The 17,279-nt window shown below is 38.0% G+C and overlaps 1 long non-coding RNA gene across 1 annotated transcript in view; it reads right to left on the reverse strand.

The window, feature by feature from the left end:
- LOC143443708 (uncharacterized) overlaps positions 1-17,279 on the reverse strand; it is a 151,316-nt gene that overhangs the window by 111,355 nt on the left and 22,682 nt on the right. The gene's annotated exons all lie outside the window — the stretch shown is intronic.

Here is a 17,279-nt window from a genome sequence, read left to right on the forward strand (position 1 = left end):
TCTTGGAAGTAAGTACCCTTGATGTCTCCTTGCTAGGCCCAAGCTTGGGATGTTCTGCTGTTCCCTTTCCTTCTTGAAGTAGTGGGGAATGTCTTGAAATTCAGCCCAGATGGCTGTGATGCTACCATCCACGTCTGCTTTTCTTCCCTTTGCCCTCATTCTACTTCCTCCTCCATCTGACTAAAATTCCTAATGGACAGGCAGCAGGAGAGTCTTATTCTGATTCCTGCATGTTGGAGACAAAGGGATTATCTTGGTGTCACATCGGTAGCTATGTACCAGATCACATTGTACCAGTTAAAGCTGACTTGATGAGTCCTACTTTGTTTGGTGTGTGGATTTAGTCTTACTTGTTTAAAAGACATACAGGAGACATAATAAATGTAGAAAATTAAAAAGCTCCAAACTATCATCATAGAATCAGTCACATAAAAGCCAAATTAAAAGTAAGGGAGGAAAAATGGGTATTGATCAACAAAGTTGGATAATAGAACACTACTAAAAAGACAGAAAACATTACCTTTAATTTTTTTGATAATTAAAGAAACTTAGAGAAGCATTCTTATCTGTGTTTTTAAGTATACTGTTTTATTAGAAGAAATATTCCCTCCCCCACCCGGAGATGACACAAAGCACATAGTACCATGTGTACACTGAATGTCCTAGAGAGCAAGGTACAGAGTACTTCCTTCATCCCATTAAACTTTTGGTTTCTGATACAAGTTAATAACTATTTTGAGTTCAAAACAGTTGAGTCAAAGACTGAGAAATATTTAGGAGTCTTTTAGTATTTGTAAAAATACACCAGAAAATTATGCCATATGCCTCTAAAAACTTTGGAAATGTTTGGCAACAGAGAAATGAAAATTCAATGTACAAAATATATTAAAGTACATTCCTCATTTTTTGGGTAGCACTATCAGTATGGAAATCTTAAACTTCAGAGTGTAGGATAATTGTTCCCACTCTGCTCTTCTGTAATCCAGGGCCCCTGTAGAGATAGTATATATTTCTCTCAGGGCTTTGAAAACCATTTTCATTCCGATATATCTGTGCCAGGGGAATGAGGCTGGTTTAGCTTCTTAGAAACACAGAGAGCCTTATAACCTTTTCCTTGTGTTCGTCTTCTTAGCTGACTGGCTGGTCTCCGAAAGGAATGTGATAAACTGAAGTCCAGGGTTTAATGGTGCCTTCTTCAGAGTCCTTATTATCTGTGTAATGAACCAATAAGTGGTTCATAATGTTGAGTGCTAGGGCTAACATAGCATTTCTTGTCCATCCTGGATAATGATGGTCCCCCAGTCCTCTTTGCTTACTGTCTCTCACCCCATCCCCTGTAGCTCTTAAATAGTCTCCTCTCTTGTCAACAAAAACTGGTTTCAGAACATAGTTAAAGAAATCAAGGAGAGGAAACTTATAGTCTCTCTTGTACTAAAGGGAAGTGGCCTAATGGCCTACCTTGCCTAATCTTTCAAACAACAAAATACTATTTTAAACTGCCTGGGCCAGTTGCCCAGAGAAGCAGTCAAGGCTCAATGACTCATTCCACTAATAGCATCAGAGCTTTACAGAGTGAGGTCAAGATTCTGCAACATATTCATCCAGGATGATTGAAAACAGCAGGCCAGTGACTCCTCGGATTCATCTGCATTCTATAGAAAAGGGCTTCTAGAAGCAAGGCCTGAGAACCAGTTTTCACAGCGCTGACACCTAGATCATATTTATTAAAGCCACATTTAAAAAAAACCATTGATTTATGAGCACAACATTGAATCTCAGATGAACATTTTAATTTTTCTAGCTATTTTCCCTCCTCCAAAGTCAAAGCTTTTAATCAAATAGGCAAAATAAATACAAAACCCCAAAGTTAGCCATGTTCATGAACCTTCATAACCCATCTCTCACCACAAAGGCAACAGCCTTTATCCTCTGTGACTCTGAATGGAGGTCCTGCCCTGTAGTGATCAGAAACTAGTACTAACTTATAGCTTGAATATTGGTAACCTAAGGCATATGAACCTTGCTTCTGTCAATACCACATTATCTATTTATAGTCTGTTAACCCCTAAATACTTTTCTCTATTTCATCTATTCAGAATGTTTATTTTCACTCCAGATTTGCAATTACAATTTATATGGAAGGAAAAGGAACACTACAGGTCATTATGCCCAAATTTGGTCTCTTAATGTTAGCCGTAGTCTTCATTGCCCCTTGACTTTTGTCTTTTACCCATCTAGCCAGTTAGTATATGCCCCCCATTCTTTCTCTCTCTTTCTCCCTCCCCCGCCCTTAAATAAAATCTGATCTCTTTTTTGTGCCAAAACAATTATTTGAATAATGTCATAAACTAATTTTGTAGTTACTCAAGCTTATTACTTCTATGAAGCTATATGTAGTAGGAGAGTTAACCTAAAATAATCACAGAAGTTCAGAGCTAATAAACATCTTATACAAAGACACATAATTGCTATTGGTAACCCATAATGTGATATTTGGATCTTATTACCAAAGATACCACACACCTTAGTCATAGGGCATGGATAAATAAAGTTGATACTAAGAGCTTTCTCCATGCTAGATAGCTTTCATAATACCAGAAGGTGCTATACTAGGGTATGGGGGGAGTCACAAATAGTCTTGCCTAGCTGTGAACTTTGTGAGTTACAGTAGTGATCAATGTGGTAACATATGGCCATGGGTGAAATAAGAGCATAAATGGGGTATACAACTACTTTCTGATCATATTTAAGGCCCACTCCACAAGGATAAGAAAATATATGCTTAATATTATTAATCTGGACAAGAATCTATGATTGGGAAGCTCATAAGCCCCAGGTGCTAACTTATTATTAATATTTGCTAAATGGACTTAGTATTAAATTATTCTATAAATTCATGTCTCTATTTCTACAGATTAGTGAAACTCTCAGATCTCATTAAAGAAGATACTTTGTTTAGTGGACAGCAGTTAACACAGAAACTTTACAACTGGTTAAACTACAGAGAGAAAGTCTCAGTAGAGTACTCAACCACAAATAGGACATCTATGTCACATTCCCTTTCCTCAGAGCTCAAAGACCATTGTGGAAGAAGGAAGAGGAGGAAGAGGAGGAGGGGTAGGATGAGAAGGAGGAGGAGGAGGAGGATAGTAAGATTCAGTTGGGGAGGACCAGGTTGCAATACTACCTTCTGGACTTGATAGGGCCTCTTAGAAGGTCACAGTAGCTGCAGTTGCCTACACAAAATCAAGCTAATTAACATTTCAAGATGGAATGGGTAGGTGCTCACAAGCAGCTGATGACTACTTGGGGAAAGGGAGTCAATTTTTCTTAAGGGTCTTTAGTAAAGCCACCTTGCTTTAATGGGTGGCTCCATACCTATGAATATATGAAAAGCACAAAATTTACTTAGTGGGTTGTTTTTTTAAAAAGGGAAAAAAGAACATATAGTTGGGAGAGGGTTTGGGTGTGGGGGAATAGTTTGGAGAGGATTTAGAAGGAGGAGTGTGAAGAGCATTGATAAAAGCAGTGAATTAAAAACATAATCTAAAACTCTCACACTTAAAAATGGAAAACATGACACATGGTGATGGTGAATACAATACAAGAATAGGAATCTGTTCCATCTTTCTCCCGGCACTTCTTGGAGGCAGGACAAATTCCAGGTCAAAGGTTTTGTGGAGGATTCATGTTCTTATCTCTCCACAGGGAGCCCTGCCAGGCTACAGGAGGTGGCCACTTCAGGTTTCATATATCTCCCACTGCTATGAGTCTCAGCTAGAGTCACCACATAGGCTCCCTGGAGCCTCCCCCATCTCAGGTCTCTGGCATGTCCTAGAAATGCCACCTCTGCCCTTGGGAATGGCCAAACAATAACTGACCCAACTTGAGATCCATCCCATGGGCAAGAAACAATTCCTGACATGATTAATGATACTGTTATGCTTGCAGATAGAAGCCTAGCATGACTGTTCTCTGAAAGGTTCCACCCAGCAGCTGATAAAACTGAGCAAAGGTGCTCCCAAGTCCCATCTCCACCTAACCTAAAAGAGGGGACTTCTGCTCCTAGACCAAGCAGAGAGGGGCCACCAGAACCTCCTCTGTCTGGCGATCTGAATTCTTGCTTAGGCTGCTAGGCTAAGCACTGCAAGGGAATATAAATAAAAGTTAAAAATATGGTTCTGGATTCCCTGAGTGACAAGACTGACTGCATAGGGGTTGATGTCAAAAGTATCCCCTCTCCAGGAAAAAGACATCGGGACGGGTATGGCCCTCATGCCTCACTGGACAATAACAGGAGGACTGGAGCCATTACAAGGTCCCCTTTAATTACTGGAGGTCAGGCCTCTATCCTGGCCTTGGCAAGATTAGAATCACCACAGCCCTTCTGTACTTGGAGAAGGGAGGAGATGTCGGGGCAGCCCTGCTTATACACTGAAGGTCTAAATTCAGCCACAAGCCTAAAATCAGCAATAGGCCTGACATACATGCCTGCTAACACAAAGTCTTGGGTCTCTATGGAAAAACACTGAAAAAGATGTCTATAAACTATTGTAAACAGGCAGCTTTTGTGGAAATCTACCAGCCTGAGTAGTCATAGACCTTGTAAATAGGCAGCCTTGGCAGATAGTACCAAATTAGATAAGGACAAGTGAATCATAGGCAGAGTCATAGTGACCTGACCCCTGAACCTTCACCCAGCTGATACCCTGTTCTGAAAGATATCTGTACTCCTCCTGAACACCTATGCTCCTGTGTCATCCCCTTCCCCACATCCTGCATTTTCATGTTTATAACCCCTGTGTTAAAAAGTAAAAATCATGATTTGATAATAATAAAAAAAAAGAAAAAAAAAAAAAAGAAATAACACACAGTGTCCCCCTCGCTCTGCTGACTTAGCTTCTGACAATCAATTTTCTTGTTCTCAGAAATACTTCGAATTATAAAACGTTATTGTGGTTTTTGTTAGTATGCTGGGTAAAATAATTTTTATTGATTTCATTTTAAACTTCAAAGTTTGTAGTGAGTTAAAATTTCCTTCAACATAATTATAGGTCATATTTATTTTCATATTGTAAAATGCTAGTTAATCTGTTGAACATTTTTAAAAACTGGATTCCTGTTTGAGAATTTTATATATGAGCATTGTATTTACATAATTTTTCCCTTTCTCTTTTTCCTCCTACTCTTCCCAACCTCCCATACTTTTCAAATACATCTTATTATTTAACAAAAAAAAACTGTTGCAAAGAACTACAGTCAAATATTAGATGGAACTTGGAAGTCTTGTAGAAGAGTTGGGGGAAGGATTGAGGGACCTGGAGGGGATAGAGACTTTACAAAATCAACAGAGTCAACTAACCTGGACCCTTGGGGGTCCCAGAGAATGAACCACCATCATACATGAGCTGGACCATGCTCCCTAACCCCCACACACATGTAGCAAATATGCAGCTTGATCTTCATTCGGGGGAGGGGGGTGTAACAGCTGAAGACAGGGAGTGGGGGGAGGGCTGATATCCCTACTCTGTTGTCTGCCTCTAAGTGGGTTACCTTGTCTGGCCTCAGTAGGAGAGAATGTTCTTAGTCCTTCAGTTACTTGCTGTGCCAGTACTAAGGTGGGTTGGTACTCATGTGTGTTTGTGTGTGTGTGTGTGTGTGTGTGTGTGTGTGTGTGTGTGTGTTCCTCCTTTTCAGAGGAAAAGGGTAAGGCTATGTGAGGGGAGATTGGGAGGAGAGGGAAAGGCTGCGATGTAAAGTGATGTAAAGGATGTAAAGTGAAAAAAATATAAAGTCAAAGAAGAAGAAGGAGGAGGAGGAAGAGAAGGAGGAGAAAGAGGAGAAGGAGAAGGAGGAGAAACAGCAGCAGAAGAAGCAGAAGCAGAAAAGGGACAAAACAAAAAGAATAAGAATCTGAATAGGAGTCTGGATTGCCAAATGCTAACCCCATTCTTTTTCTACCAGATCACCAAAAACAATATGTTATAAAAATTAAAGACATATAACAAGAGAATATCAAATTTTAGTTGTGCAAGGAATACAAAGTTGTACAGAGGAGATGTTTGAATTTTATGTAATAAAAAGTAAAATTAGGTCTCCAGATAGAGTGTGAGAGGTATGTCCTCATGACCTAGTAAAAGGAGTCAGTGGAGATAGTAGATAGGAACTGACCCTGGAGAGCAAGGAAGTCAAATCCCAAGAATTATTTTGTTTTGCTACTGAGAAAATTAGATTTAGATTCTTAAAGCTTGATTTTACCCAATGTATGCAGAAAATAGATGGGACAGGCAGGGCAAGATTACTTAAAAGGCCATTATTCTTCGGTGAGGAATGGTCTTTAGGAGCAGAGTGATAGAGAGGTGGGCAGCTCTGCTACAGATGCAACAGAAACAAACAAACAAATAAAAGCAAAACAAGACCCTTCCTCAAAAACCCAATGCAAACTCAAACAATAAACCTTCCCCAAACTCAAGCAATAAACAGCAGCAAAGTAATTTTTTATCTCTCTCATTTATCACAAAACCTGTTTCATTTTGGATACCTTTGTTATAATGATCAATAGATAGAATTATTTTAACTAAAATAATCAGAGACTACTTGAAGTTTTGGCAGTTCTAATAGCATAAGAAAATATTTCTAAAAATCATTATAATACTTTAAAAATTCACCAAAGGAAAAATACACCAAGAGAAAGTCTCAGTTCTGAACATCTATGCCTCAAATGCAAGGACACCCACATTCATAAAAGAAACTTTACTAAAGCTCAAAAGACACCTTGAACTCCATACAACAATAGAGGGAGACTTTAACACCTCACTCTCATCAAAGGACAGATCATGGAAACAGAAACTAAACAGAGATACAGTGAAATAACAGAAGTTATGAACCAAGTGGGTTTAATAGATATCTATAGAACATTTCACCATAAAACAAAAGAATATACCTTCTTCTCAGTTCCTCATGGTACTGTTTCCAAAATCAACCTTATAATCAGTCACAAAACAAGCCTCAACAGATACAAGGAGGTAGCAATAATCCAATTCGTCCTATCAGATTATCACAGACTAAGGCTTGACTTAAATAACAAATCACTTCAAATATCTTTCCCATTGGATTCTTTTGCCTTTTACAGTTGATAAGGATTAGTGCCAATGCTTTTATGTGACTATGGTGGTGAATTTTTTTTTTATATTCTATTAAACAGTTGCAAAAATGTCTATTTTTTCTAATCTGTTATAATATCCTCTAGAACATATACACATTTTGATTTGGCTTTCTAAGTTCCCTAGTTCCTCATGTGTGCATGCCACCAGAGCTCTTGGTATACACATATTCCCATTATTTTGAAGGAATTCCAGTTTTTGGTAACATTTATTTTTGCTATCTATCTCTATAAATTTTCTTTCATGTGGCATCAAAATATGTGCTCAAACAGGAAGTGTGTGGAGGTTCTGAATTGACTTGTTATTAGTAAATTTGTTCTCATCCTAACATAGCACCACTTCCATTTTTAGTGTCAAGATTCTTTCAAACATTCTATTTTGAAATCTTGGTATGACTAAGACCAAATATTTTTGTTTGTAGCATGTATAATGGTAAAAGATTACCATATATACTAGATAGTCTGCATTTTTTTGTGCAATCTCTTGTGTTAATCACCTTTCCTGTTGTTTTAATAAAATACTTGACAAATGCAATTTAAGGAAAGAAGATTAGGATTCAGTCCTAGGGGATGCAGTCCATCATATTTGGGAAGACATGGTAGATGGAGTAGGAAGAGCTGGTCACATTGTATCCACAGTCAGGAAGCAGAGAGTAATAAATGCTTGTGTTTACTTCCTTTTTATTCATCCTTGGACCAAAGCCCAGGGAATAGCAATGCCCACAGTGAGCAGGTCTTCACACCTCAATTAACTTAATCCAGACAATTTCCCATGAGTATACTCAAAGGCTTTTCTCCTGGGTGATCTTGATCCTACCAAGTTGATGGTTGGGATTAATCATCAATACCCTCACAACAACTTGTTAAAATATTCCAATTTATACATGAAGAACCTGAAGAAGAGAGATGTTCAGTAGTGTAGCTGAATTCACCCAACTAGTAAGAAATTAAGCCTAAATCCAGCTGTAATTCTTTCAACCCATCCATAAAAAGTCATTTTATTGAAGGTTTCCCTTAAAATTGAAAATATAAATAACATTTACCATTTTTGTAGTTCTCGAGTTCTCTCATAGCCTCTCTTATCTCTCTTATCTCTAACATTTTCCAGGCATTATGAAATTTCGTTAAATTTATTTTTTAGCAAAGAGAAAAATTCAGTATAGTGGACAGAACTAGGCCAATACAAAAACACAGAAAGCCTAGTGTATTTTTAATTTCTTATGTGAGTTATACCAACTAGTCCTGTAGAAGTTCATTCAATGAAATGTCTTTGTCTTAAATTCTTTCCTGTCTTTTAAGTCTCTAGATATCTAGGCAGAGTTGGATATATATTTTAACTGCTTGAGTTTTATACATATTGCTATTATTATAATTATTTTAGTTTATTTTTGTTATATATTTTATATTTATTTATTTTTATGTTTTTCTTTTTACTATACTATCAACTTCTTAATAGAAAAAAATTCTTTTTAATCATTAGTGCCAGTGTTTATATAATATTTGATGTACAGCAGTTACTTAAAAATATTATTAAGAGAAATTGGACATACAGAAAGAAGACATGAAACAAAATAGGGACATGTTAAAAATAAGTGTTCTACAAATTTAGTCTAACAAAGGATAATAGATGGAAAACACCAACATAAAGGGGGAAACTACACCCTAGAAAAAGCAAGAAAGTAATCTTTTTTCAACAAACCTAAAATAGGATAGCCAAGCAAACATAAAAATAACATCAAAAATAACAAGAAGCAACTACTCCTTAATATCTCTTAACATTAGTGGACTCAATTCCCCAATAAAAAGGCATAGACTAACAGACTGGATGTATAAAGAAGATCCAGCATTTTGCTGCATACAGGAAATACACCTCAGTGTCAAAGACAGACACTACCTCAGAGAAAAAGGCTGGAAAACAATTTTCCACACAAATGGTCCCAAGAAAGAAGCTGGAGTTGCCATTCTAATATCAAATAAAACAACTTCCAACCAAAAGTTATCAAAAAGAATAAAGAAGGACACTTCATACTTATCAAAGGAGAAATCTACTGAGAAGAACTCTCAATTCTGAACATTTATGCACCAAATGCAAGGGTACCCACACTCATAAAAGAAACTACTAAAGCTCAAAGCACACATTGCACCTCACACAATAATAGTGGGAGACTTCAACACTCATTCTCATCAATGGACAGATCATGGAAATAGAAACTAAACCGAGACACAATGAAACTAACAGAAGTTATGAACCAATTGGACTTAATTGATATCTATAGAACAGAGACACAGTGAAATTAACCAAAGTTATGGACCCAATGGATTTAACCTATATCTATGGTACATTTCATCCTAAAACAAAAGAACATATCTTCTTCTCAATACCTCATGGTACATTTTTCAAAATAGACCATATAATTGGTCACAAAACAGGCCTCAACAGATACAAGAAGATTGAAATAATCCCATGTTATCAGACCACCATGGACTAAGGTGTGTCTTCATTAGCAACAAAAACAACACAACATGGAAGCTGAACAACACCCTATTCAATGATAACTTGTTCAAGGGAGAAATAAAAATAATTAAAGACTTTTTAGAATTTAATGAAAATGAAGGCACAACATACACAAACTTATGGGAAACAAAGAAAGCAGTGCTAAGAGGAAAACTCATATCTCCGAGTGCCTCCAAAAAGAAACTGGAGAAAGCATACACTAGCAGCTTACAGCACACCTGAAAGCTCTAGAACAAAAAGAAGCAAATACACCCAAGAGGAGTAGACAGCAGGAAATAATCAAACTCAGGGCTGAAATCAACCAAGTAGAAACAAAAAGAACTATACAAAGAATCAACAAAACCAGGAGCTGGTTCTTTGAGGAAATCAACAAGATAGATAAACCCTTAGCCAGACTAACCAAAGGGCACAGAGACAGTATCCAAATTAACAAAATCAGAAATGAAAAGGGAGATATAACAACAGAAACTCTGGAAATGAAAAAAATCATCAGATCCTACTACAAAAGCCTATACTCAACAAAACTGGAAAAGCTGGATGAAATGGACAATTTTCTAGGCAGTCCCCAGGTACCAAAGTTAAATCAGGATCAGATAAATCATCTAAACAGTCCCATAATCCCTAAAGAAATAGAAGCAGTCATTAAAAGTCTCCCACCTAAAGAAATCCCAGGACCAGATGGTTTTAGTGCAGAGTTCTATTAGACCTTCAAAGAAAACCTAATACCAATACTTTTCAAACTATTCCACAAAATAGAAACAGAAGGAACACTACCCAATTCATTCTATGAAGCCAGTTACACTGATACCAAAACCACACAAAGACCTAACAAAGAAAGAGAACTTCAAACCAATTTCCCTTATGAATATTGATGCAAAAATCCTCAATATAATTCTTGCAAATCAAATCCAAGAACACATCAAAATGATAATTCAGCACGATAAAGTAGGCTTCATTCCAAGGATGCAGGGATGGTTCAATATAAGGAAATCCATCAATGTAATCCACTACATAAACAAACGCAAAGAAAAAACTCACATGACCATTTCATTAGATGCTGAAAAAGCATCTGACAAAATTCAGCATCCCTTCATGGTAAAAGTCTTGGAAAGATCAGGAATTCAAGGCCCATACCTAAACATAGTAAAAGCAATATACAGCAAACCAGTAGCCAATATCAAACTAAATGGAGAGAAACTTGAAGTAATCCCATTAAAATCAGGGACTAGACCAGTCTTCCCACTTTCTCCATATCTATTCAATATAGTACTTGAACTTCTAGTTAGAGCAACAAAAGTTAGTTAGACAACAAAAGTATGTCAAAGGGATACAGATTGGGAAGGAAGAAGTCAAAATATCACTATTTGCAGATGATATGATGGTATAGTTAAGTGACCCCAAAAATTCCACCAGAGAATTCCTACAGCTGATAAACAACTTCAGCAAAGTGTTCAAATATAAAATTAACTCAAACAAATCAGTAGCCTTCCTCTATTCAAAGGATAAACAGGCTGAGAAGGAAATTAGGGAAATCACCTTTCACAATAGTTGCAAACAATATAAAATATCTTGGTGTAACTCTAACCAAACAAGTAAAAGATCTGTACAACAAAAATTTTAAGTCTTTGAAGAAAGAAACTGAAGAAGACCTCAGAAGATGCATAGATCTCTCATGCCCATGGATTGGCAAAATTAATATAGTAAAAATGGCCATCTTGCTGAAAGCAATCTACAGATTCAATGTAATTCCCATCAAAATTCCAACTCAATTCTTCACAGAGTTAGAAAGAATAATTCTCAAAATCATTTGGGATAACAAAAAACCCAAGAGAGTAAAAATTATTCTCAACAATAAAAGAATTTCTGGGGAATCACCATCCCTGACCTCAAGCTGTACTACAGAGCAATAGTGATAAAAAAAAAAAACCCCAAACAAACTGCACAATATTGGTACAGTGGCAGGCAGGTAGGTCAATGGAATAGAATTGGAGACCCAGAAATGAACCCACACACCTATGGTCACTTGACCTTTGACAAAGGATCTAAAACCATCCTTTGGAAAAAAAAAGACAGCATTTTCAACAAATGGTGCTGGTTCAACGGGCAGTCAATATGTAGAAAAATGCAAATTGATCCATTCTTATCTCCTGTCCAAAACTCAAGTCCAAGTGGATCAAGGACCTCCATAGAAAACCAGATATACCGAATCTAATAGAAGAAACTGGGGAAGAGCCTTGAACACATGGGCACAGAGGAAACATTCCTGAACAGAACACCAAGGGCTTATGCTCTAAGATCAAGAATCAACAAATGGGACCTCATAAAGTAGCAAAGATTCTGTAAGGCAGTGGACACTTAATAAGACAAATGGCAACCAACAGATTGGGAAAAGATCTTTAACAATCCTACATCTGACAGAGGGTTAATATCCAATATATACAAAGACGTCAAGAAATTCTCCAGAGAACAAAACAACCCTACTTAAAAAAATGGGAACAGAGCTAAACAGAATTCTCAACTGAGGAAACTCGAATGGCTGAGAAGCACCTAAAGAAATGTTCTACATTCTTAGTTATCAGGGAAATGCAAATCAAAACAAACCTGAGATTCCACCTCACAGAAGTCAGAATGACTAAAATCAAAAACTCAGGTGACAGCAGATACTGGGGAAGATGTGGAGAAAGAGGAACACTACATTGCTGGTGGGATTGCAAGCTGGTACAACTACTCTGGAAATCAATCTGGCAGTTCTTCAGAAAATTGGACATAGTACTTCCTGAGGACCTAGCTATACCACTCCTGGGCATATACCCAGAAGATGCTCCAACATGTAATAAGGACACATGTTCACAGCAGCCATTTTTATATAGCCAGAAGCTGAAAACAACCCAGATGTCCTTCAACAGAGGAATGGATACAGAAAATGTGGTACATCTACACAATGGAATACTATTCAGCTATTAAAAACAGTGACTTCATGAAATTTGCAGGCAAATGAATGGAACTTGAAAATATCATCCTGAGTGTGGTAACTCAATCACAAAAGAACACACATGGTACGTACTCACTGATAAGTGGATATTAGCCCAAAAGTTTGGAATACCCAAGATACAATTCACAGACCATATGAAGCTCAAGAAGAAGGAAGACCAAAGTGTGGGTGCTTCAGTGCTTCTTTGAAGGGGGAACAAAATACTCACAGTAGGAAATATGGAGACAAAATGTGTGATCAGAAACTGAAGGAAAGACCGTCCAGAGGTTGTCCCACCTGGGGATCCATCCTATATACAGTCACCAAACCTGGATGCTATTGTAGATGCCGGAAGTGCTTGCTGACAGGAGCCTGATATGGCTGTCTCCTGAGAGGCTCTGCCAGAGCCTAACAAATACATAGGTGCCTGCTTGCAGCCAACCATTGGACTGAGCACCGGGTCCCTGATGGAGGAGTTGGAGAAGGAACTGAAGGAGTTGAGGGGGTTTGCAGCCCCATGGGGGGAGTAACAGTGTCAACTGGCCGGACCTCCCCATAGCTCCCAGGGAATGGACCACCAACCAAAAAGTACACATGGAGGGACCCATGGCTCAGGCTGCATAGGTGGCAGAGGATGGCCTTGTTGGATGTCAGTGGGAGGAGCGGCCCTTGGGCCTGAGGGTGTTTGATGCCCCAGTGTAGGGAAATACCAGGGAGGAAAGACAGGAGTGGGTGAGTGGGTGGGGGACCACCCCATAGAGGCAGGGGGAGAGTTGATGGGATAGGGGGTTTCTGAAGGAGAGACCTGAAAATGGGAAAACAATTGAAATGTAAATAAAGAAAATATCCAATTAAAAAAAGAGAAAAAAAATAAATGTTCTAGCAAGAGGAGAGAGGGACAAAGAGAGGGGGTGAGGGATAAAGACAACTAAAATTTATTATGTAATGTGTGACATTTTCGAACAATTTAAAGAATTTCTTCAATCAAGTAAGTAAAGAAAGCAATCCAGTTTCTGAATAACTCATGTTTTCACCTTATCATAAATGCTATGTGGTTCTATTATCAATAAGGACTCAGGTATTTATTTTGTTTAATTATTTTTCTTCAAATAAATAAAGAAAAAGAGCACAAATAATCAGATTTTCCCCATTAGTAACCCGAACTCATCTTGGACTGTAGCTGGTGGAGCTCTCTTTCAGAAACTTTGTGTTACTATTTAAAAATTGCTTTCATCCTATGCCCCACCTCTCACACCTTAGATTGGAGCCCACCAGTAAAGGTATTTGTCTGCTCGCATCTCCCCTGTAGGGAGATGCCTGTGCATCACCAGGAAAATCCCCTGGAGAGACTCTCAGCACTCTCTGCCTTCCCCAGTTGTACTTCAGTGCATCCCACCTAACTCTCTAAGCCATTTATACAATTGACTTTCCACAAATACAGGGATCGATCGTGATTAATGACTCTTTTCAGTAGTTACTTTCTGTGATTACCTTATAGCTCTTCAAATCTATAGCCAATACATGAAAGAACTTAATCTAGCGGAATCTAATAAAGCCCATGAGATGCAACATCTTTAAAGTGATAGGAAATTGCCTACAAATAGGGTTTATTTGAGGCTAAAGCACATGCGTTTAATTAATGTTAAAATGTGTGTTTGTGGGGGCTAGAGAGATAGCTCAGTGGATAAGAGCACTGGCTGCTCTATCACAGAACTAGGGTTCAATTCCCAGCACCTACATGGCTCCTCTCGATTGTCTTTAACTCCTGTTCCAGGATATCTGACACCTCACACATACATACATGTAGTCAAATTACCAATGTACATAAAATAAAATTAAGTAAATTATTTTTAAAAACTGTGTACTGCCTAAGGTGGACCTTAATATTATGTTAGTACTACAGTACTAAAGTCCTCAGAAAGGAACTGAGTGCTTTTGCTGACTTCAAGTTTAGAATGACCTAACTGAGCTAATATTACTATAGCTTGTTCTTTCTTTCTTTTCTTTAAGTGGAGTGATGGTGATTGCTATGTTCCAGGAACGGTTTTGGTGCTACAATCCCAAAGCACTAGGCAAATGAGATTATTAGTGGTTCTTTTTTCCATGGTCATTGTTAACGTATCTTCTCTCTCATTTTTCCACTTCTGCTTTCGCAGCGAAAATAGAGAAGTTTATGCAAAAGAGGAGAGAAAAGGAAAAACCTTTGTACAGATTCTTGTTCTTTTGAGCTTCTAGGAAAATCAGAGCTCTATTAGGAAGTACAATTTCTTCTTTTATTCCTATTAATTTGTACCTTATAGCCTTTGATGATCCCAGTTCTTTCAGCACTGGTTAATTATCTCTTCGGAATAATCTTTTCTCATATAATAACTGTCTAACGTGTGACTGGTGATAAAACTCCCTCAGCTCCTTCTCTCCATTGAGCATCACACTTGCGATATAGCAGAAGTGACAAAAGAGATGCCAAGGAGCCAGTGATCCGTCTTTGTCATTTACTAACCATGCTTGGTTAATGCTCCTCAGTTTTGGCATTGATTTCTTAAAGAAATATTATAGCATGTTTTTTAGAGTGAGCAAGTCTAAATCAAAACACTACTTGTCTCAATGTCTTGTGAAGATGTGTTTCCTAGATGGTCATTTCTGCTGTAGGCTCATCTGATAAAAGCAGTAAGGTACTTGTTTGGGCCTCTTTCTTGAAACATATAGTTTTGAAGTTAAAATATAATTATAGAATCTTCCTCCTTTCCTTTTGTCCCTCCAAGCCCATCTATCTTCTCAACTCATGCTCTTTTTCCCAATTTCATGGTGCATTTTCTTTAGTTATTGATATGTATATGTATACATATATACATACATATGTATATGCATATGTTTTCCTAGATATATAAATACAACCTGCTTAGTCCATATGTTACTTGTACATATATGGATTTAGAGCTGACCACTTGGTTTTGTAAAACCAATCTGAAGGTTCTTCCATAGGAAAGACTATTTCTCTTATTTTTAGCATTCCTTGATTGCCTATAGTTCTTTGTAGTTGAAATCTTGGACCTCTTTCTAACAGCATTAATTCTATTCACAAATTTTCATGTTCATAATAGAGTAACCTATTCTAGTTTCATTTCTGTTGCTGTAATAAAACACCCTGACCAAAAGCAATTCAGGGGAGGGGAAAGCTTATTTGGCTATGGTCTTTTATTTGGGGGAAGTCAAGGCAGGAACTCAAGCAGCTAGCCATATCTCTCCTGTAGGTAAGTGCAGAGAGGCACATCCCATGCTACCTGCTTGCTTCCAAACAGCCTCTTCCACTCTTTCATACATCCACAATCTTAGACCCCATGTTAGTGGAATGATGCTACCAATAGTGGGCTGGGTTAGTTAACAATCAAGACAATCCCCCATAGACATGCTTGCAGGATAATCTGATATAAGAAATCCCTAAATAATGCTCCCTTCTCAGGTTGTGTCAATTGACAGTAACTAATCAACTAATTGTTAATTAATCAGTATATTTCCCAAAGATTCCAGAGTTCTCACATGGTTATGTTAGGATTTTAAGATGGAATTTGGGAAAACACAAACATTAGATCTTAGCAACAGTTTTGCCTTGTAGGAATGTGCCCACATTCAGTCTATAGTAAAGTTATCTTGGCTGCTTCCAGTTAGGTAATGACTAAGTCTGTTATAAATGTTCATCTACATGTTTTTGTGTGAATGTGGGTTTTCAGGTTAGCTGAGTAACTCAACTCTTCTCTTCTCTTCTCTTCTCTTCTCTTCTCTTCTCTTCTCTTCTCTTCTCTTCTCTTCTCTTCTCTTCTTTCCTCCTCTTCTCTCCTCCTCCTCCTCCTCCCCCTCGTCCTCCTTTCCCTCCTTCTCCTCCCCTTCCTTTTCCCCTCCCCCATACTCTTCCTCCTCCTCTTCCTCCTCCTCCTCCTCCCTCTCCTCCTCCCCCTCCTCCTCTTCTTCTTCCTCTTCCTCTTTCTCCTCCTCCTCCTCCTCCTCTTCTTCTTCCTCTTCCTCCTCCTCCTCCTCCTCCTCCTCCTCCTCCTCCTCCTTCTTTTCCTCCCCCTCCTTCTTCTTTCTTGTTCTCCCCCACTCTCTGGTCTGGTGTTTATATCCTATGATGATGATTACATGGATCAAAATCAGTATCCATGAGTATGTCTAAGATATGAGTTTTCAGGTCAGCTAAGTAACGTACAACTGTTCTCTCCCGAACATAGTATTTCTACCATAAGATAACCATGGGAACCATAGTCAGTATTCATGAGTATGTCTAAGATATGTGGACTACAATGGTATGTAAATTGATTGTAATCACCTGTCCCTGCTCACAGTCCAGTTGTTCCACTGAAACTAAAATAAAGCATTCAGAATAGGCTTCATTTGTAACAGATCCAGGGAGATGCCATTTGCTTCTCATCCAAGCACCACTCTTCCACAGTACTTAGAATGATGTTAAGTGTTGTGAGTAGCTATTCCAGTTCATCAGCTAAAGCATTGTCTCCCTACCCGTTTTTTGGGGTCATTTTTATTTTATTCACACACAATTATGTTATTCAACCCCAGTTTAGGGATTTATCTTTAGGCTAGTTTCATATTGTTTGTCTTTACTCAAATACAGGTATATA

The sequence above is a fragment of the Arvicanthis niloticus genome, chromosome 10, assembly GCF_011762505.2.
Source record: "Arvicanthis niloticus isolate mArvNil1 chromosome 10, mArvNil1.pat.X, whole genome shotgun sequence".
NCBI classification, from domain to species: Eukaryota; Metazoa; Chordata; class Mammalia; order Rodentia; family Muridae; genus Arvicanthis; species Arvicanthis niloticus.